The sequence below is a fragment of the Miniopterus natalensis genome, chromosome 10, assembly GCF_054644295.1.
Source record: "Miniopterus natalensis isolate mMinNat1 chromosome 10, mMinNat1.hap1, whole genome shotgun sequence".
NCBI lineage: Eukaryota > Metazoa > Chordata > Mammalia > Chiroptera > Miniopteridae > Miniopterus > Miniopterus natalensis.
In genome coordinates, this window is record NC_142090.1 from 64,217,328 (window position 1) to 64,240,153 (window position 22,826).

Genomic DNA, 22,826 nt, shown 5'->3' on the forward strand with positions numbered 1-22,826 from the left:
ATACAAAATACACTTTAAAACAATTTCACTTTACTAGATTACTGTTTCATTCATGGGCATTGGTAATAAATGAATTCTCATTTACCTTGAATAAACTATTGTGAAAAATGAAAGGCATATAGTTGAAATGCATGCAAAAGACTGTATTTTCAATATAACATAGTTGCACAAAGTGATGATGATGTAAATAAGTGCATACTTCATGATTCATAAGTGACCTCAATCTATAGAATATATTCTATCATTGAGAAAAATATGAAAACAATTGAAGCTGTTTGTTATAGAGGTGTTTTTGGATTTTGAATCTATTGGATTGTAGAGTAATTAGTCCAGCCCAGGACAAAACTACTTCATAAATTCTAAAATTAAAATGAATCTAAATGATATAATATATACTAGAACAAGTTCATTATTTTCATGAAGATAAGGGCTTTGCCGGTCTTGCTCACATCTGTATTTCTAGCACCTAGTATCATGACTGCACATAGTAGGCACTTGTGCAATTTTTGTTGAATAAATAAATCAGTGAATTGATAGTATGCAGGACAGAAGCAAAAATTCTGAAGGATTTTCAAATTAGTTTGATAGTTTCTCTTTCTACTTTAAATCAAACATTGTCTCTTATGTAGCGAGGGGAATAACCCTATTGTCTCCTGCCAGTTTCTTAGGAATATTTTTATTTTCTGGGCCCCTTTTCTAAGTCACCACTCTATTAGAGACATCAACCTTCGTCTTTGAAGCCAGCACCAGTTCTTCCACCATACACTATGGATGTGAAAAGCAGAAGCCAAGGTTTAAAAAAAATGCTATGCAAGACCTAGTAAAATGACTTACATTTCAAAGGAGATTTCATTTACCTGCTGTTTGTATGTGAACAGTTTGCTTAAGTAACTTCTCTGAGTTCCAGTGAAAAAATTAAGATAATGTTAAGTAACTTCTGGTGTGCTTATTAAAAAATATGTTAAAGTAGTACATAATGGTTGGACCAAGATGATTATATGTTTGATTTATTGATCATAATCTATTTTGAAATATTATACCACTTAAACATAAAATGTAAGGACCTTACAACATTCTACTCGTACTTAGCTCCTCTTCATTCTTTGTGCCAGTGTTTCACCTATTTTTGTATATGTGCTGTGATTCCCAAAATACATTGCTATTACTCATGGTTGAAATGGTTAATTTCTTTTTATTTTCTATGCTTTGTGTAATTTGTATTGACCAGTCTGCAAGTTTGCTTATACTTTTTTCTTTCTTTTGCCAGATGGCAGAATTTTATGGTTTTATTAACACAAATACGACGTGTACACAATGTGCCTATTCATCGCTTCTCTGTGCAGCCCGACATTGGGATGGGTGACTTTGATGGCCAGCTGGCTGCTCTTTCCACAATGGCTTTTCAGTTCTTTGAGGACACGTTGTGAGCAATCTCATCAGAGGGAGGTTTGTTGCACTTCAGTGGCACTTCAAGCTCCTTGGCATTGTGGACCAGAAATTTCCGAAAGCCACCGGGCAGCATGTGCTTTGTTTTCTTGTTGCTCCCATAACCAACGCTGGGCATCAACACAGGACCTTTGAATCTTCTGCTCACTCTATTGTCAATGCCTCTGGTTTTCCACCAGTTCCATTTAATTTTGACATATTGGTCTAACTGGTGCCGGATGAACTCCGCGGCCCTCTTTCTGACAATCTTGGTTCCATGAGGGGTCTGAGGGCAGCCGTAGTGCTGAGTAGGAGACGGGTGCCATCCCCAAAGGCAGCACCGAGGAAGGGTTGCTTGTACTTTTTTATTCCATGTCCAATCATCTATTAAGCATGTCTAATACATTTTTGAATTCAGATATTATAATTTTTGGTTCTATAATACCTGTTTGGTTCTTTTATAGAGAGTTTCCATTTCACACTGTATGCATTATTTATTAGTGATATGTAGAAATACAGTTTACTATTTCAGTCATGTATGTTGCAATATTACTAAGCTTGTATAATACTTCTAGGAGCCTTTTCTACATAGGTGATCACATCATTTGCAAACAAACACAGTTTCTTTTTCTTGCCTACTTGCATTGGCTAGAACCTTCAGTACAATGTTAAATAGATATTCTTGCCTTGTTCCTAATCTTAGGGATAAAGCATGTCACTTCTCACCAAATACTACCTAGTAAAAGGACTGTGATAAAGTCACAGACTCTTTACCTATGCTGCTCGCTGTAAATGACAAATTGCTTTTGATGTTAGCTGTAGGATTTCAAAGATGCTCTTCATTAGGTTGAAAATGTTCCCTTTTGATAGAGCTTTTATTAGGAATGGGTTTTATTTTTTATAACATAATTTTTTTCTGTATATTGAAGTGATCATATTTTTGGTTGTTTTTAACATGGTTAATTACTTGATTTTGAATTTTAACACAAATTTTCATTCCTATGATAAACACCCCTTGAAATGTATTACCCTTTTTTTATATTGATGGTTCAATTTGCTGATTTATTTTTAGAATTTTGGCATCTATATTAATAAAGAATATCAGTTGGTATGTTTCATTGTCTTATAACTCTTTTGTCTGGTTTTGGTATTTAGGACCTTTCAAGTGTCACATAATAACCTTCACATTCTTTTGCCCTGGAAAAATTTCAACAGCAGGGAGGAGTGAGAACACAGCAAGTTTTATTCAGGAAGAGAAATAGAAAGAGGCCAGGGTATGGGCTCTGCTGTGAATGAAGCAAAAAGTACTTGTCCAAGTGGACACAGGCCAACTCACAAGTGAGTTGCTGATGGGCATAGTCAGTTAGTTCTTGGGATTTTATTTGTGATGCCAAATTCTGACTCCACCTTCTGGTTGGTAGGGGACCTTGTTGTTGTGATGTCCAAGACCACATCAGGGGTTTGCTGCCATAAAACTCAGGGGTTTCATGCTCAGAGGTGGAGTCTCTGGTGAGAGGATGTCAGTTCCTACTTCCTCACCCCACTTGTTGGGATTTTTCCCTAACATCTTTCGGTCCTGCCTCAGGATTATTATGTAACATAAATAGAATATTAAGAAGATGATTGGAGCCCTCTTACATTGCTTTGTAGTTAAATAAGTCTAGCTTCTTTAAAGCTCTGAGTGTTTTATATATTACTTAAGTTTTCTCAAGGCCTAAAAGACAAAATATTTAGAATTATTAAACCAGGGGCAAGAAAGTTGGTAGTGACCTGGATTATTATGGAAATACTATCCAGTAAAAGGACTGTGATAAAGTCACAGAATCTTTACCTATGCTGCTCGCTGTAAATGACGAATTGCTTTTGAATTATTACTTAAATTATGCTATTCTTAAATATAGTCACGTATACTGATTAAGCACCATCTGGAAGTTTTGGGGGAAAGTAACTACCAATCTTCTTTATATTTTTAATTAGCATTTAGTCTGAGTTATACTTACGACTTCATTTGTATTAAATATTTATAGATCACAGCTATTGCTGAATATTTACAACACTGGACGTCATAAATTGGATTTCAAAGGGAAAGAACAAAATTGCCTGTCCTTTCTTTGACACGGATGTAACTTTAGAATTGCTTTATGGGGAGAGATATTAACAATTGTTCTTGTCTCAATAACTAATCCCAAGATCATGTTTGATCATTTTATATTTTTCTGTTTCCTTGGTTTGCTAAATTCTCCTTTAATAGTGTTACTCGAGGGCTGGTGTATTATAGCACATAATATATTTTTTAAAATTTTAAAAAAGATCACATACTCAGGAGCCAGTATCTTGGCTTTGAACCCAGCTGGGCACCAACGATGAGTAGTTAGTGAAATTCTCGATACTTCAGTTTCCTTATTGCAAAATGGAAATAATAGGTTTACTATTTGGACTATACACACACACACACATACATAAATACATACATACACAAATAAGCCTGCAACATGGCCTGACATAGGGTGAGCAGTGTATGGGATTTTGCTATTAATAATTCTTCCTTCTTTTATCATTCACTCATCCTCTTTTTCCTTTTACTCTGTTTTCTTGCTAATTTACATAACCTTCTCTTCTGTAGTTTTACTCAGAGCTGTTAGACTCCATATTTTGTCCAGATTTCTATTAGAGAAATCAGTTTTAATTCTATGTAGTTATGAATTTTTATTTCCTAAAATGTAAGTTTTCACCTTCAGACTAAAATATAAGAACATTCTATGAAGCCTAACATGTCTAAAATAGTAAATGCAAAATATTGTTAGCTATCATTTACTTCTTATACTGTATGTATTTGTCTTTATTCTGTATAATCAACATATCAAGACTTTGGCAAATAATCAGATAATGCGCATTTCTGTGACTGCAAATGGTTTTGTAGTTATAATTTTCTTGATTTTTGTCTCAAAGTTTTTATTTTTATCTTATTATGAGATCTTTGTCAATCAAATTTTCTTGATTGCTAGTTCTGATTGGGTTACAGTATACAACAATATATACAAGAAAGTATCCAGAAAACCGTTGAAAACCTGTGCTCATGATAGTCCTAGTTTTCACATTTCTTCGCATTTGGATGTTGGTCTTCACCTTTTTGACCAGAAGGTTTAGTTAATTATATAAAATTGTATAATGTTGTATATCTTAGTTCTACCAATTAATGATATTAAATGGTTTTTTCAAAATTCCCAGCCCACAACATTTTGCTTCATGGGAGCATATGCAGTAATGTGGTATGAATGCAATGAGAATCAATAACCTAAGGAAACACAGTCTTGGGGTTGTCTGGATGTTATCGCTTAGTGCTATGTACTTGCTCTGAGCCACTTTATCAACGAGGTTAAGGTAACATTCAAAGATATTTAGATTATCTTGTTGACCTTCACAACTCATTTGAGTTTATCAGAACGATGTCTCCTTTCCCTCTTAAAAAAAAGTGATGAGTTTGCATGTGCTTGGATGTGTCTTGCGTTTCTAGATGGCAAAGCCTCCCCCTTGGAGGGCATATTTATATTGCTACGCTTTTGTATTTTGTTCAGATAGTCCTGTGTCTGCTTTCATTGCTCAATAATTCAATTAATTCTAATTGTTTTTGTCTCTATTATCACCTCCTCCCGTGGGAAGCTTCCTATTATAATATATTAGATGATTTAAATTTTTTCAATGCCTCTTTAGTAGGAACAATTTAAGATATTTTATTGAAATGCAAATTTCATACTTTTAAAATGTCATGTACCTGAATATATATGTTTAATTAAAAGGTGTGGGTGGAAGAAGGCAAGGACTTCAGGACAATTATACTTTTTCTGAAATTATTTTCAGCAGACAGGGCCTTCCACATGAGCAAAAATACTTTTATTATATTAGTTAAAAACAAAAACAAAACTCAAGGTAAACTGGAAACTGGGAAGTTAAAACTTCTTATTGCAATTATTCAAGGCACAAATTGGAATTCTCTCTTTTTCCTTTTAATCTTCCCATTTGTTCGTTTCTGCCTATCCACAACCAAGAATGCAGGACAAATATTTATATGGCATTTACAAGTTAGCCTCCCTCAGACAGTGCAATTTCATTTCTAAGGCTTTGCAGGCCATTTGAAAATTAAAACATCACTTACACCTCTACCTCTCCTAATGATGCAATAATTTGAGGGAAGATGAGACACTTCGTGCAGATTCCTGTCGGTGAACACAATTCATAGCCTGTTTTAAAACCTGGTGGGACGCTCCTTCTGAAGTGTATATGATAGTAGCATATCCATCATTTTAAAGGATCAGAGAGAATGAAAGACTGGTCAGGTATCATTTGATGATGGGATTACAGAGTCGGGAGGCGGGGATGTGCTGAAGGGAAAGGAGGCATTGTTGCTGGTGGAAATATTGTGGGTAGAAATGGTGTCCTTTCATGGAGGCTCGAGACAAGCGGTTTGGGGGACTCACAAGTGAGATGATGAGGCTCAGTGGGAAGAGTTATTGCAGAAGCAAAATCAAATACTGCCCCTGGGTTCCTGGTGTCTCGTCTTCCTGCTGTGGAAAAAACCCAGCCTTGTCTTCATCAGGCCCCGAAATAGGGCCAGTGTCCAGACATTTCCAGCCATTGGCTCAGTCCATGTGTCTGTCCTCATGCAGCAAGCTTAGCCTGTGTTCCCGGCTCTGCCCCAGCTGGCGCTGTGCCCAGGTCTGCATGATCTGCCAGGGGACACAGGTGGCTGCTAGGGCCACATGGCTGCTATGGAGAGAAAATGCTGAGTGCAGGGAGCCGGCAAGTGCATGAGTGCATGTTATTGAGAGAGCGAGAGACAGAGGGAGGGAGAGAAAGAAGAGAGAGGAGGAGAGAGTCTTTGTCAAGCTGAGATTTTATTTTGTCAGGCATGGGAAGGACCAGGCACCCTTCAAACTAGCATTCAACTCCCCGAGCTTTGGCAGGCTGGCTGGGCTGGCGCTCATCCTCCCCTTAATCAATCCATGTCCTAGATCTTCTGGGCTCTGTGTCCCTTGTGCAGTCCAGTCGTTTTCCCAGGCTAGGAAGGCAGGCCTTTATGGCCACCGTCTTGGCTTCTACTGCACATGTGCCCAACAGAGAGATTATTCCTTTAGGTTTCTATTCCTCAACCCAGTAATCTGCAGGGACTGGATGGGTGGGTCCCTGGGGAGTGTGGGGAGCCATAGCTTCCTAGTGAAGCAGGCTCAATATTGGATTCAGCTTCCTAGTTTATTAGGCTTCTTAATGCCTGATTCCCTTTGCTCCCTTCCTTTATTAATGTTTAGCTACCTATGCTAACAGCATGAGCACTAGTTGGTGATTCCACTGCAGTATAAATGGAGGGGAAACAAAGGCTGAAAAAGATAAAAAATGGAGATAACAATTAAAAAAGAATGTGTGTGTGTGTATATGTGTATATATATATTTTTTTGCAAGAGGTCAGCTTTCAAGACTTTTTTCTTAATAGTGGCACTTATTCCTGTGTGTGATATGATTCCACAGACCAACGGCAAGCCAAGATTTATGCATATTTGTAACTCATTGGTTAAGTAGAAAAATGGAAAACTTGCCATAGTGTTTAATTTGTAAATTCCCATATATGTCTTTTAATTTTTATTTTATGCCTATTCTAGTGAATTATTGTTGGGTAAAAAAGCATATTTGCTTTAAAAATACACTAAAATGGTTTCAGACTGTAATCATGTTTTCCCTCATTGGAAATAAAAGAGCAGATGCACACTTTAACTGTTACACAAAGATTACAGGTTCCCGAACCAAAAATAGTTCTCTTAATATGTATGTGTTCTATCTTTATTTCCATTTTTCCCTAAAATCTTGAGACTGACAACTGTTATTAATAGGTATCGTGACTGTGGGTGTCTCCTTCCATGCAACTGAAACACCTCCAGCTGCTTTTGAAAAAGTGAGAGACTCCTCTCGATTGGGAGCCCAAAACATGAAATTTACCATATTCTTTGTAATCCACCCTTGAGCTTTGGGTACATTTCCTTTTACCTATTTATGTTATTTTTGAGTTGTCTGTGTGGCTCCTGCTTCTTGAATGTAAAATCATTTGCCTTGTGGCAAAATGAAATAAGAAACAAAGAATTTTCTGCAACTAAATCTAGTCCTCCCCCCCAAATAAATCATTTTTTCAGTTGTGTAGATGAGAAATGACTATATTAATTTACATAGAGTAAATCAGTTTTCACACAGCAATCAGGTTAGCCTTAAAGTAAATATTTCTGCCTATGTCATACATCGTTATCTGGTGGGCTCAGTTTAAAAATAAAAATGATTAAAAATGCTTCCTTATTATAAAGGGCAAGTAGCAATTAATGGTAGGGACTTGACTATAAGCTTAAAGAAGGAGGGGACTTGTTTTCATTTACTTTTGAATTCTCAGTAGCCAGAGTAGTGTGTGGCTCAGAGCAGCTGACAATTATTAATAAAGCAATAAGCTGTTATCACTTAAAAGTATTTTGTATCAATTCTGAATCATGTTATGATTATTGTGGGGGAGAATAAGAAATATTCCCATATAGATACATATGTATTTGAAGAGACAGCAATTAGTCATTCAATTTATATCCGCATTATTGTACCATAGATTCAGTTGTGATCTAATACCCAAATAAATTAGTTAATGAGGCGTATTTTAGGTACAGCTTAAAATACTGATTTTTATCTTTCCTCCCCATCCATTGAAGAGATATTTTAAAATCACTTTATGAAAATATATTTTAAAATTATGTTTATGTTTTATGCATTTAAAGTCATCTTAGAAAAAGAGGCTTAGAGTGAGTGGACCTTGTTCCTAAAACTTTTTTAAAACTTTTATGTAAGAATTTGCAACAATCCCCAAACTACATTCTTTTTCATATTAACAATATAAAAGTAACCAATGTAGTTTTATTGCTGAAAATATGAGGGGAAAATCCTGTTTTTTTAGTTATTTTTATCTTTGTTTCCCAAAATTGTCAATTTATTCTTTCTAAATTTTCCGATAAACTGTTTATGTGGTTAATAAGTATAAGGTAATTATTGATGGGCATACTGAATAAAAAAACTCTCTCTTTTATGCTTCTTTAGTTACATTAAGACTTATACACTTTAATAAAACACATTCTCCATTACGCATTTGGTTTATTTTTAATCTCAAATGTTAAATTCATTAAATATTAAAAAATATTAATCATTGTGATAGAAAAATTCTGGGATATCCTAAATCAAAATACAGCTGCCCAGAGAGTGAGAGAAAGAAACGAGAGTAATTAACCAGACAATAGCTGTGGGTCACCTACCAAAAGGCTGCTCCATTCCCGAATGTGCCTGGGAGCTCTGAACCCACCTCCAGGTGGCTCTCCGAAAAGAAGTGGCCAACCAGCTAACCGACCCCCAGATGCCACCGCATCCTGCACACGCATGAACTTTCAGGACTGTTGCCCACAACCAGTCAAAAGGAGTAAATATTTCTTCCTTACTGACTATGCAACTATCCTAAAAATGCCCCGTGTTACATTTCCCACCACCCCTTATCTGTAGCCAATGTAAATTCTTTCAAAATGACTTAACATCTTTTGTCCCTGAAACTTAATGTACAGGGTGAGGCAAAAGTAGGTTTACAGTCGCAAGCACGCGAAACAGAGTTTATTCTTGTATTATTTTTATTGATTATTGTATTATTTTCCCACAAACAACTGTAAACCTACTTTTGCCCCACTCTTTATAAAAGAGCCACTTATCTCCAGCATGGCAGAGGGGTTGTCTTCATGCAGCACTGCTGCTGGTGGTTCAGACTGCATGCCCCAGGACATGGCCCTTTTCTAGCCCAATAAAGTCTTTCTTTTATAAAAACTTTTGACTATGAAAGTTTTTGTGTGCTTAACAATTGAAATTAATATTGAAAAAACCTTTTACATTTTTAATTGTGTCCTATTTCTTGCAAGGTAAACAAGTTTTCAGTCTGATAAAATTATATTAAGTTTGAAAGTTTAAATTTATATGAAAAGAAATGGGGTATGGGTTTCTTTAAGGTAAATTTTCATAATTACCACCCGTATTTTTGTTTTCCAGAATATTGTCTAAACTCCAGTGGGTTTTTCTTCTTAATGAAAATATGCTATTTCCTTTCACGAACCACGTAGAAATTTCTGCTAACCCATCTGGTTTAGAAGCTACAGCTTGAATTTTAACGAGGCAGTATTATTTACTGTACTTGTTCCTGCAGACTTTCCAATGTTTGCCCTGTCTGCTAATTCTGTCTGAGAATGGGTCAAATTACCATCGCCTTTCTGAAGAACTTCATGTTTACAAATCCAAAGTGTTGGCTCTAGATTTTAAACAAGGAGCCTGATTCTTTAGCCCTCCAGAATAGCTTTTGAAGATAGTAAAATGAGCTGCTTCTGTTCTCGAGCTCTACTACCTCTTTCAAGCTTCTCAGACTTTATTTTTTCCCTTTTCTACTTTATTTTTTAAAATTTATCTTTATTCTTGAAAGTATTACAGATGTCCCCTTTCCCCCCCATTGATCCCCTCCACTCCACATCTGCCCCCCTCCCAGGCATGCCCCACACTACTGACTGTGTCCATGGGTTATGCTTATGTGATAGGAGTTCTGTGATTAATCTCTCCCCACCCACCCCCACTTTCCCTCTGAGATCCCTCAGTCTGTTCCATGCTTCTAAGTCTCAGGATCTGTTTTGTTCATCAGTTTATTTTGTTCATTAGATTCCACAGATGAGTGAGATCATGTGATACTTCTCTGACTGGCTTATTTCACTTAGGATAATACTCTCCAGTTGAGACTTCACATTTAAAGCAGTAGTAATACATTAAATAGCACACCTGTGGGCTTCAAAGAATTAATTCAAGCCCATAGTGAGAGAATAACAATTACAAAGACAACTGTGAATAACAATTACAAAGACAAAGTTACTGTGAAGTATGTTCACTTGGTAAACATTACCTGAACCACCTTCAGGTCTGTCCTGATGATTTTTTGGTAATATTGGGTCATATTAGGAGAAAAATCATAATCTGGATATTTAAAATGAATATTTCCTCTGAAATGTAGGAGCTGAGAGAATATTTTCTAACCTATAAAATTCATGAGATTGTTTCCGTTCAGTTAAATATTTGTTTTATTTGAGAGGCAGAAAGGTTAGCACGTGACTAGAGATTATCAAAAGATGAGTGTTTCATATGGGTGGCCACTCATTCTCTGTTGTCTCCTAGGGACTTCCTTCTGCAAGTGAACAGTCATAGGAAGTTCAAGTTGTTAGAGTGAGTAAATTTCCAGAATGATATAGGTTTTCAGAGGTCTTAAATAAAGTCCACAGAACTTTAAAAAATTGAGAAATGCCCTCTCTTGTCACTTCATCTACTGAATTATATGATTGTCTTGATTGAATATATGTTTAACTGGTTAGTATTAAACCAATTCTAAGTATGCAGTAGCATGGAGAGAATTGGAGCAAATGCCCTCTGGCTGTGAGGCGATTGGCACTTTTCAGAGGAAGGGGAATGAAAGGTTACTGACTAGAGGGCTCTGGCCTCTTCTAAAGGTTCTAGTTCTCCATGACAGAGTCCAGGATGTCACCAGTCTCTGGATTCACGGAGATCGAAGACAGCAGGAACCCCGTTGCCTTCGCAGGAGTTAACAGCTCTTCACTATACCATAGATATTTTGTCTAGTTTCCTGTAAGTAATACATCTAGCCCTGAGTGAATTTCCTAAATCAAAGGTGGACAGAAAATTAACACTGAGGAGATGAATGTGAAAGCTAGAGAGTAAACTAGTGGAGGAATCCGAGGTTCCTATCTGTAGGTCTTTAAGTCTCTGACAGCTTTCTTTGCTTATAAAGATGATGCATTTCCTGGCATCACACCAGAAGTATCCAGATTGCCGTCCAAACCAGATGAAACCAATGTCTTTTTGTTCTATTTAAGAAAGTGTCCTCTACTAGTTCCCCAAGGTATTTGGGATAAATATCTAGTATGACTACTTAGTTAAGAGATACAAACAAACAAACACTGATTAGTTAGCTTAATGGGCTCCTTGGCTCCAACAATAAAACATATTTTATTAATATAGGGTTTACAGTCTAGAAACATTTTTTATAGCCTTGCACTGTTCTTTGAGAATTGAGGCTGTTCTTTCAAGCGTGTACTACTGTAAAGGTGGCATTTTGGATCAATAATATTCCATCTTACAGAAAAGGGCTCATATGTTGATCTTTTCCTAGGGGAAAGATTACTCTGGGGTTTCAATTTGCTGCTTGGTTTTACTCTTCTTTCGCAACAGAACTTCCTTTAGTTGTGACTCAGGATGTCCCTGCTAGTGCTTTTAAAATCTCACAATTAACATTTTGGCGCATGAGCTCAGCAGGATTTTACAAGTTATAGGTCAAGGAGTGTACACGGAGATGTTCATAATGAGAACTCACCTTTATGTACAGTAGTAGTATAATCCCTTTCTCCTTCCTCTGCCAAAGTCCCAGAAATCGAGAGTCTAAGTCTTTACAATACTTTGAGCCAAATTGTGTTTTGGGGTGGGCAGAATAACTAGGAGTCAATGGGAAGCACAACAGCCTGACAAATTTTTGATGAAATCAAGCCACAATCAGGCAGTCCAATCTCAGCTTCACTGTTATAGGAATGTAGATATTTTTAGTAACAACATTTTTTCCTGCTAGAAATATAGTTTAAATATAGTGTAAGACAAGGGGCTCTATTTTAAATCTCTAGTCATAATCACCGGAAAGGACCTGTCAAAAACTTTTCTTTGTCTTGTTCCTGTTACCGAACTCAAAGGATTAGCAATTTGGGGCACTTCATTCTGAACAACAGGTGGTTGTTGCAAGGCAGTTTTATTTACTTGCAGCAAGTAAAGGAGGCAGAGTATTTATACCCAAAGCTCTGTCTCCCCTAAGGGAGGCTTAGCCACTGCTTATATATATTATTTGGTCAATTATACCTTGATTTCTTCTTGTAGTTGGCTACACATATCTGGTTGGGTTCCTGTCAAGCTCATCTTGTTTACAGCTCCATCTTCAAAAGACTACATTACATTTTAACATTTATCAAGAAGAGCATTTAGTAAGAATGGTTCAGACCTGAGACCCTTGTCCTATCTAACATTAGCAACTACTAAAAGGCATGTAGAGCTCAGTTTCATGAGAGCATTTTTGTGGGAAGCGTCACTTGTTGTGGAGATACAAGTCACTTCATTTAGGAAAAAATTGAAATTGGGCCCAAAATTTTCTATGAAATATACTTTCTCATTAAAGGAAAAAGGCAATCAAGAAAAATCTTTACAGACTACTAATGAAAACTTGTACTAGGAAAATTTAATAATTCAATTTTGAATCAATAGGAAGGAATTTTAATCTCTCATATAACTAACTATAAAATTTACATTGGAAATATTTACATTGGGGAAGCATGAGGTTTGTTTGAGAATTTGTTTTTTTATTATTGTTTAAGTTTTAAGCAGACAGATATAAATTACTACTCCTTTTCCATTAAATCTTATACATTATTAGACCAAAAAAAGATAGGAACAAATACATGCTGCAGGAAGTTTAGGCTCAAAAGACTGCAGTGAATAAATAGACCATGTGCCATGTGTTAGGAAGTGTCAAATGCTTATCAGATATTTAACTCATAAACTTATACAGATTACCTGTATAATCTAAAAGTCTATTTTGTTTGTTTGTTTAACAGAAGCCACTCAACTAGACTATAATCCCAATAATTCAAATTCAAAATTTTACTATGTTGAATCCAAATGAAATTAACCTAGGTGGAAAGTGAGTGCAGGAGGGAAGAGGTTAGTGGGGGCAAAAGGGGACATCTGTAATATTTTCAACAATAAAGATAAATTTTAAAAAAATGGAATTAACCCATTTCTTCTCTGGTTACATGTAGCACATCAGACACAAAATAAATGCTTGACACTTTTTCTTGCTGTTGAATGAATAGGATGTATATTAATTATCTTGAGGATATGTAGCTCATATTAACTTCTGATTAAAGAGATGTTTATAGTTAATATAAAATATTGTAAGAAGAAGTAACTAAAATATCTGTTCCATTGTTGAGCAAGTTAAATAAACTCTTGGTCCTCCCTCCATTTTTTAATTTTTTTTTTAAATAACCTCTTCTGCTGCACTTACTCCCTGGAAAATGTAAATTTTTTTTATGGATTTCACTTTTTCAATCAGTAATAAAAGCTTTTTATTTTCTCATCTTAAAAGTAAAGAAACAGGAAGAATCACAAAGAAATTATTAAGAATGATGATAGAAGAATGGTGCATGGGTTATTACCATGCCTGTAATATTTTGACAATAGTTAAAAGCTTTTAGGTTATAATTCCAATTTTTTAAAATTAAGCCTAAATGATCGGTAGTAGCCAAAAATGGAATGCCGATGTAGTAATTTTTATCAATGGGAAAGAAAATTTTAAGATTTCTATCATTTCACTGTCAAAAAAATTAGCTAAAAATTGCAGTAGTATTATTTTTAAGTGAAGATTATCTTAATGAATCATGTTCTTGCTTTACAAAAGACAGTGTCCCAAATGAACTCAGCATATGCTTTGCTTACAAAACTCCCTGCAGATTCAATGCACCCTAAGAATGCATTGGTTCCTGGAAAAACTAGCTTATGAGAGGTAGATAACTAACCCAGAAGTAGATGGTTTTCCAAGATATTGCATCAAGGATGGTTGAGTACATAGGTGATATTTAAAATTTTTATTTTAGAATCCATAAAATAATTCCTGAATAATCATAGGTATGGCTACTTCATTAACCTCTTGTGAGAACAAAGGACTTTTTTAAACACCCTACAACATCAATATAAAATGTCTTACTACTAATTGGAATAAATTCTTACCTTCTCAGTTTTAAGTCAATGCTGTTCAAGATTTCTTTCTGATAATGTGGCAAGAGTAACCTCACTTTCATCTATTAATGTCATCTCTTGTGTGCCTGCAAAATTTGCCAGAACTGATTAGAGCAGATATTAAATGATAATTGGACATTTAGTGCTCGTCAAACAGAAAGTGACAGATGGGGCACTAATTAAATTACAGTTCTGACATTATTCATAGTGGTTTATGACTCTTCAGTGATGACCTTCATGCATCTCTTCTCCATATTTCCCCTCTCTGGTGGAGAAAGAAGAATAGGAGGTTGATTGATAGAAAGAAAAGCTCTCTCTTAAAAACACTACGCAAAATTAAAATATGTTCAAAATGCCTAATTTTTAAAGCTACCAGTCTAAAACATTTACTTCTCTGGTGAAATGAATAATTATAAAACACAAGGAAAACTTACTGTGAAGCTAATGAACTTAGAAGAAAATATCTAGGTAATCCTAAAACAACATACAAAGACAGGTTAGAATGACTCTATTTCTGGAAAAGCTAAAACCTTTGTTCTAATTTTGAATAAAGAAATAATATAATTCTGATATGAAAAATAAGGATGCAATGATTTTTCATTAAAGCCCTTTTTGTTTGTTAACTCAAGCTTTCATTACTAGCTATCTCCAGCTAAGTGAAGAATCTGGTTGAAAAGAAAGGGGTAGGGAGAGGAATTAAAAGAAATTCTAAGCTACAGTTGCTGAACCAGAACTTCATTTTCTTTTTCAATTAAAAAAGAAAACACAGTGTTAATTACTTTCTAACTTTAGTTCCCCTAATTTTACTCCAGTGTTTAGTAGTCTTAAAAAACCCCAAAAAACTACTAAGTAAAAATCTCAAAGAATTTTATGCTTAGTTTTGGGTTTCAGCAGAGAGCAGCTTCTGTCTAGTGACTGACCACAGTTTAAATTTTAAAATGAGTTATTTTCTGTCATGTTTCTTTGCCATTATTTTCTAGGCATTTTTTTCTGCTTCTTTATATACATAGCTTTAGTTACCATTAATGGTGAAACTTAGATCTGATGATTAAGAACATTTCACCTCCCTCCCCCCAACACACACTATATGGTGAATAAAATAGAAGAAAAGATTATTTTTTTTTTTATGATGTGAACTCTTCAAAGTGTAAAGGTATAGAAAAGATAGTGAATGAATATAGAATTTATTTAGATTGTTTTACCTAAACATGTTCTATAGTTTAGACATGAAAACCAACTAGCAAGTTCAACATAAAGGATTAAATGGAATTAAATTCGCAGATGGGGTTCCAATTGGCCTGGTTATTGTGGAAATTTGGAGAATTTCTTTACCCTATAAAGCATTAATTTCTTCATTGGTAAAATAATATGGCTTCAGTGAATGTTTTATAAGTCCTTTCATACTTTCAAAAGTCATGTATTTGTTATATATGACTTATATGTTTCAAGTCAGTAGAATTAATGTATGTCAATAGCAGTTTATTTTTAAAGACATTTTCATACAATATAGTACCAATAGCATAATATTTTTTGTGTTACTCAAAGAAATGCAAATGTATTCACTAATACAGCTGAAGAGTAGTGTTTAGAAAAATTTCTAGTTAACAGCAGGCTGCCAGCTATCCAGAACCTTTACAATATTTCTTGTTTTCATGATTTTTGTTGGATATGCAGACTGCAACTATGGGTGTTGGAGATGTTGTGTATGTTTATATAGGCCTCTTTATTAAGCATTCTATTGCTTCTAATATGTTTCTCTATATTTTTCTGAATATAAGCAACATAATGTCCTTTGCTCTCTGGTTCTAACTCCACTGAAGTAGAATATGAGGTTTTTTTGGCAATGACATATTCTTGACAAACAGAGATTATGGTTTCCTACATCCTTTCCTAAGTGCACACAGGAGAACAGAATATAAAAACAGAATTTTGTTTGTTTCTTTATTTAGTTATTTAACATTTTTTTGTGAGGCAGAAACAACTAGTTCTATGATCTATGATTTACAGAATTTCCTTTTTTCTCCTTTGCAAACTAGCACATGTAAACGTTTCCCATCTTCTTCACCTTTCTGTTTTTCATGATATGTGAGGAATCACCATCACCAAGAGTGTTTCTATGGTTCCCCCTGGAAGTTGCCTGAGAATCCTGGAATGTCAGTAACTGGAGACTTGTGTTCAATTAAAATTCTAGGTACTTTCTTTCTATTATCCCAATTATTGTGGGACATCTTTCATATAAACATTCTATTTTTAGTTCAAATATCATTCTTTTTTGTAGAAAACCATGAACATAAAATGTCTCTGTTTCTTTAAAAATTTTAGCAATATATCTGCTTCAAATAACAATAGAAACTCTTACTCTAAGCATGACTGAGACGATCTTTCATCATGTTTCCTAAGACTCACTATTTTGCTTATTAGTTTACCGAATATAACCCCGTGTGGTTCCATCTGATCCAGAAGTAGGGTGATAATATGAAATAATTCTGAGTTTTATACATGCCAAATCTTTTCACCTACAATAGCATTTGAGTAAAGAGCTGAACTGCTGAAGGCATAAGAATACAGCTATGATCAGCTTATTTTAAATTTAGCTAATTAGAGAATATGAATGTTAACATTATGTTTTTAGTGCACTGGTATTGTAACTTTAATGAATAACTTAAATATCAGTAGTCTGCATTATGAATACATTTTTTCAATCCCCAAAAGACTTGAGGAACAAAGAATTTAGACACTTAGTGGAATCAGGAGCATTAACAACATCCACCAGGGAAATAAATGTTTTAGTGAATACACCTTCATGTTACAAGGGGTTGTAGAAATTATTTAATCCAACATATGCAGTTTGAGGAAACTGAGTACCTAAACGTGATAGAACTTGTCAATTGTCGCAATCGCTTAATGGTAGGCCTGGCTCAGGGGCCCAAGTCTTTTACTATGAACTTAGCAGGCTTTCGATTTTCTTAAGTGACAGTAATAACTAATTTACCTAAGACTAAGGGTGGGATTGTCTTTTGTTTGGCATTATACCCAGTTGCTGATGGTCTTACTTTGGCAAATTTCACCTCGTAGCTCTAGTGGAGGGCAAAATAACAAGGCAAAAATATGAAAAGAGACTGTTAGTGCAAATACTGTGCAAAGCATTAAAAATAATGAGTTTGTATTTTTAAAAAGTAAAATATATTTTATTACTGAAACATGTTTTGATTTATTTAGGAACATGCCTATATTGATTAATCAATGTTTATAGTAGAAAAAAGAACTTATTAAAGTTTATTGGGAGCCAAGAACTATTCTCTGTGTTTTATGAATCAAATGACTTAACACTCAGAAGAAATCTTTGAGATCGGTGCATTTATTCCCCCCATGTTATTGATAATGACCCCAAGGCAGAGAGTGGTTAAGCATCTTCCACAAGGTCTAACAGCCACAAAGTCGAAGAATCAGGCTTGGAACCATGTTTTCTAACTACTGAGTCCAGCTGTTAAGCACTTCACTATATACATTACCTTTCTAGCTTAATTTTATACATAAATGCACTACCAGCTTTTTATCTTGTCTTTTTAATGAAGATGAGAATACTTAGGGTTTAACTAAAGTTACTGTGGAACTTTAAAGAAAATTGTACTGAAAGCAACAGCATGGAAAAGTCATTCCTTCCTCAATAAGGGGCTATGAGCTAGACTTCTAGTTAGTTAGCCTTTCATTTAAACACCTTTGTAAAATCTAATCATCACAGCAGGATGACAACAAACATATCATTGCAGGTGAACTAGAATAAGGCATAGCCACTACACTCATTGTGAAACAATTCTTGGTATGTCATGAGGGCTAAACATCAGTCTTTCAGCAGTGACTTGTGTTCCATTAAAGAATATGTTTCACAATACCTCCCAAATTAGGTCGAATTAAGCGATCAACCCCCAAAAGGAAAATTACTTCCAGTAGTCATAGATTCTCTCTTCGTGAATAAATTTTGGTTTCTCCATCAAGCTTCACTTTCTGTTTCTAGTTCCAAACATTTATCTTTTTTTTCCTTTTAGCATTATTGAGAGATTTCATGGCATACCTGGCATACTATAATCAATTTATGGTTTAACTGCTTTCCTTTCATTGGAAGGGCAAGAGGTGAACCTCTGTCATGTTGTGAAATAGATTAAAAAGCTAGCTAAGTTGACTTTCTCCCTCTGAGTATGAAAATAAAAGACTCATTTAAAAATTCCTGGAATTATGGTAATACATTCACTTAAGATCAAAGTAGCAACAACCGTAACAACGGTGAACATTTTGTGTATCTCATCCCATGTGATGCTTTCTCCTTGGATGCAAAGATGTTCTCCAGTAGCTGATGAGTGAGAGATAGCATCAGGTATCTAAGAAAGTAGTTTTTGTATGAAATCATCTATGACAATTAATGACTGTTTCTAATGTAACTAACATAGCAAATATCTCAGAACAATAAGACAATTGGTTACCAATGATATCACAATTAGTTCATGAAAATTATACAAGGGTTTTACTAATATTTCAACAGGGTAAAATTATTAACAACTGTATATACCCATAGTACTCCAGGCATTTTATATACTACATTGTTGCATTCAATATACACAACTTTTCTGCAGGTTAAGTGTAATTATTTCCATTTTGCAGAAGAAACTGGGTTTCAGAAAGGCTTAGTTAAAATTGCCTCCAAGTACAAAGCTAGAAGCAGAACCTCACTAGCCTGTCTATTGATTGGGAAAGGAAGAAAAAGTGGGTGATTGGCCATGTATGTTTTGAAGACTGTTCTTTGCTAGGAAGTGTCTACAAACCAGTTTATTCATGTCTCATTCTTCATATCTTCCAGTTATTTTTTTCTTTTCTTCTTTCCTTATTGCCTAAAGACCAGATACATGGTTCACCTAAAAGGATCTTTTTTTAGCCTCCTATAGTACCGAATGCATGCAGGTATTCATTAAAAATTATCTGATAATAATGGAAATTAAAGCCAAAGTTTGGAAATACCAAGGGAATGACATATGAGTCTGTAAACGGAATTTTTAACTTGGGGACTATTTTATGCAGGAAAAATAATTATTTCTCTCCACCATATCTCTATAAGGTTGATTGACTTTATGGTTTTCTATCTTAAGATTCCTTAGAAATTAAAGCTGGAAGAAAGTTTCCAGTTAATTTAGTCTCTATTATGGACTGAATTGTGTCCACCCCAAATTCATATGTTGAAGCCTTAACCTTCAATGTAACTCTATGTGGAGATAAGACCTTTAAATGAGTAATTAATGTTAAGTGAGGCCATCAGTGCAGAACTCTAATCCAGTATTACTGGTGTTCATACAAGAAAAGGAAAAGACACCAAGAATGTGTGCGTACAGAGAAAAGGTAGCCATGTGCAAGCTAAGGACAGAGGTCTTAGGAAAAACCAACCTTCCTGGCACCTTGATCTTAGGCTCTAGCTTCCAGAACTGTGAGAAAATAAATTTGTGGTCTGTGGTATTTTATTATGGCAGCCCTAGCAAACCAAGACATTTTCTTCTCATTATACTAAAGTTAGAATCATATCTAAATGGATATAACTTGCTCAAAGGCTTTAAGTTAATGTGAATAATAATAATATGCATTGTGCGTAGTATATATACCATGCATCATACTGGGTGCCTTTATATCTGTTTTATTATTTTATTCTTTGTACAACCCTCATTGATGTACTTTGATACAATCCAAAGTTCAAATTGAATCTTAAAGTTCAGATGCATTCATTCATTCTTTCTTTTCTTCCATAGTATTTCGCATATGCCAGGCATGAAATGTGAGAAAAATGAGCACAGCCTTTGTCCTTAGAGACCTAACAAAATGAAAACTTTTATAACCTAACCCCTGCTCACTCTTCCAGTCACATTTCTAGCCACTCTCCACCTGTAATTAGACAGTAAAGGATGGAAACAGACACAGCCAAGTTTTCTGTAGTCTTTTATCCTGGTTAGAAATTATCCTGGATTTACTTTTCATAGGCACGTAGGCAAGTATTGTTGAAAAACAAGGAATGATTGTGCTACATGATAATTAGAGAGATTTTAATTTAATACCCTCCTTGCTAGTAAGTAATTTCCCACTGGATACACAGAATATATCTGAAAAAGTTTAAATAAATACTTTTTCCATACCACTTTTCAATTTCAACCTTCTAATTATAAAATATTAAAATTGATAAGTAAAAATATTAAAGTTACACAATTTAATTTTTCTTAAAGTATACACATTTCTTAACTTTTACTATGTAAAAAATAGACTATTACCTTTTTTCAACAGCTAGACAGCTTCTCTCTTGCAAAATAACCACTATTCCAATAGTATTGTAATTGCTTCCATATAAATATGTTTTACATCTAACTTGCAGCACTATTTTTTAAAAATTTGTGTAACGAAAACCATGCCATTGTGTTCTTTTTTTCCTAGTTTTACTTATTCAAAATTATGTTTTTGATATTTAACCAGGTTAATTTATATATATATATATGGTTATTCATATATATATATGAATAACCATTCATATGGTTATTGTATAATAGTCCAGAGTAAGAATATACTATAATTTATTCTATCATTAATGGACATTGTACTCCTCCAACTTTTGGCAATTGTGAGTGCTGTTTATATGGACATTTTGAACACGTGAACATGTCATTTGGGGCAAAGTGAATTAATTTAGTTAGGAGTGTGATTAATAAGTCAAAGAAATTTATTAACTATAAGTACCAAAATCTTTTCCAAAGTGCTTGTACCATTACACCATTATACACTACTACTAGCAGGAGTAGTAGTACAGGAGTTCTAGTGCCTCCACTTCCTTGGCATGGTCAGTCAGTATATATTTATTTTACCTATTCTCATGGGCATCCAGTGTATCTCATTGTAGTTCTAATTTTTATTTCCTTGACTATTAATGAATTAAAAAACTGTCATAGATTTATAAGTCACGTGATAACCCTCTTTTTTGAAGTGTGTATTGAAGGCTTATACACATTTTTTTGGATCGACTCTCTTTTCATATTAATTTGAAGAAGTTTTCTATTTTTAAATATATCATAAATATCTTCTCTGAGTTTGTAACTTGCCTTTAACTCTTTTAAGTATTTTTTTTGCTGAACCTAATTTCTCTATTAGAACACGGTGGGATTTATCAGCCTTTTGTCTTTATGGTTATTACTTCCTGTTTCCAGTTGCAGGAATCTCTCCTCAACATGGCATTCATGAAAATATAATCTTTTGTCATTTTTTAAAAGGTGTATTACTTTGCCTTTCCATTAAGATCTGTAATTCACCTGGAGTTTATTGTGTTTGGTTGTGGGTAAGGGTCAAATTCTATGTTGTTTTAATTTGGAGGCCCAATTGGGCCAAAATCATTTAGCAAAATAGCTCACTTCATCTCCCCTATACTGTGTCACTGTTATTGTTAATCATGTGCTCATCTCTCTGTGTCTGGACACTCCATTTTGTTCCATTGGTATATTTCTGTATCCTTGTGCCAATACCACACTGTCCAACTATTGACTCAAAAGTCTTGATACCTAATAAAAGAAGTCCTACTTTTTTTTTCATCTTCAAGAGTGCTAATTTACTTTTTTGAGACAATAATTGAAGCATAACATTGTTAGTTTCAGGTATACAACGTAGTGATTTAATATTTGTTTACTACACAAGAGAAACTTCTGCTCCCCCACTTAATTATCTAGGAGAATTTATATTTGGAGCCTAGCCTATGATAAGCTTTAAAACAAGAAATGACTTTTTACCTATCTATATGGTAGGGGAAACTAACACTCACTGACCATGTGTTGTCCCTGCAATTACCTTCTGAAGTCCCAAAGTGCATTATCTCATCTCTAGCTCAGAATGTCTATGTACCCATTTTCCCTTTCTGTGCCTGAACCTCTCATGCATGTGGGGTCCCTGACTCTCTCATGTATGCAGGGTTCCCATACTTATGTATGTATTAAATTTGGTTATTTTCTCTTGCTAATCTGTCTCATGTCTATTTGATTAATAGACCAGCTGAACCAACCTTGAGGGTAGAGGGAAGTTTCTTCTTCCTCCACACAGCAACCTATCAGCTGCTCCTACTGAAACAGACATTCCATTAACCTTTAAAGCAGATCACCCTCTTCCCATCTCTACTATTTTATTCCTATAAAGCCTAGCTGAGGTTTTGGCTCTGGCCCAGTGAGCAAAATCATCTCCGTAGCTTAAAGGTCTAAGAATCAAACATTACTACATAGATTGCACATCCTGGGGATCTGAGCTATTGATCACTAATATCCTTTTTCTAGACTACTGCAAAAATACCCTAAGCATGTGTTTGTATATGTGTATGTCTTGCTGGGGTCTATAGAAAGATAATAATATACAGATTGTATATTAGGCCAAAAATTAGGGAACAATTTTAACCTGGTGTCAAAGTTTTTCCTCTCAAG

General features: G+C 34.7%; 1 pseudogene; it reads right to left on the bottom strand.

Annotated features, from left to right (window-relative positions):
* Positions 1–1,324: 1,324 nt before the first annotated feature.
* Positions 1,325–1,809, bottom strand: LOC148092281 (large ribosomal subunit protein eL32 pseudogene; annotated as a pseudogene).
* Positions 1,810–22,826: the final 21,017 nt, after the last annotated feature.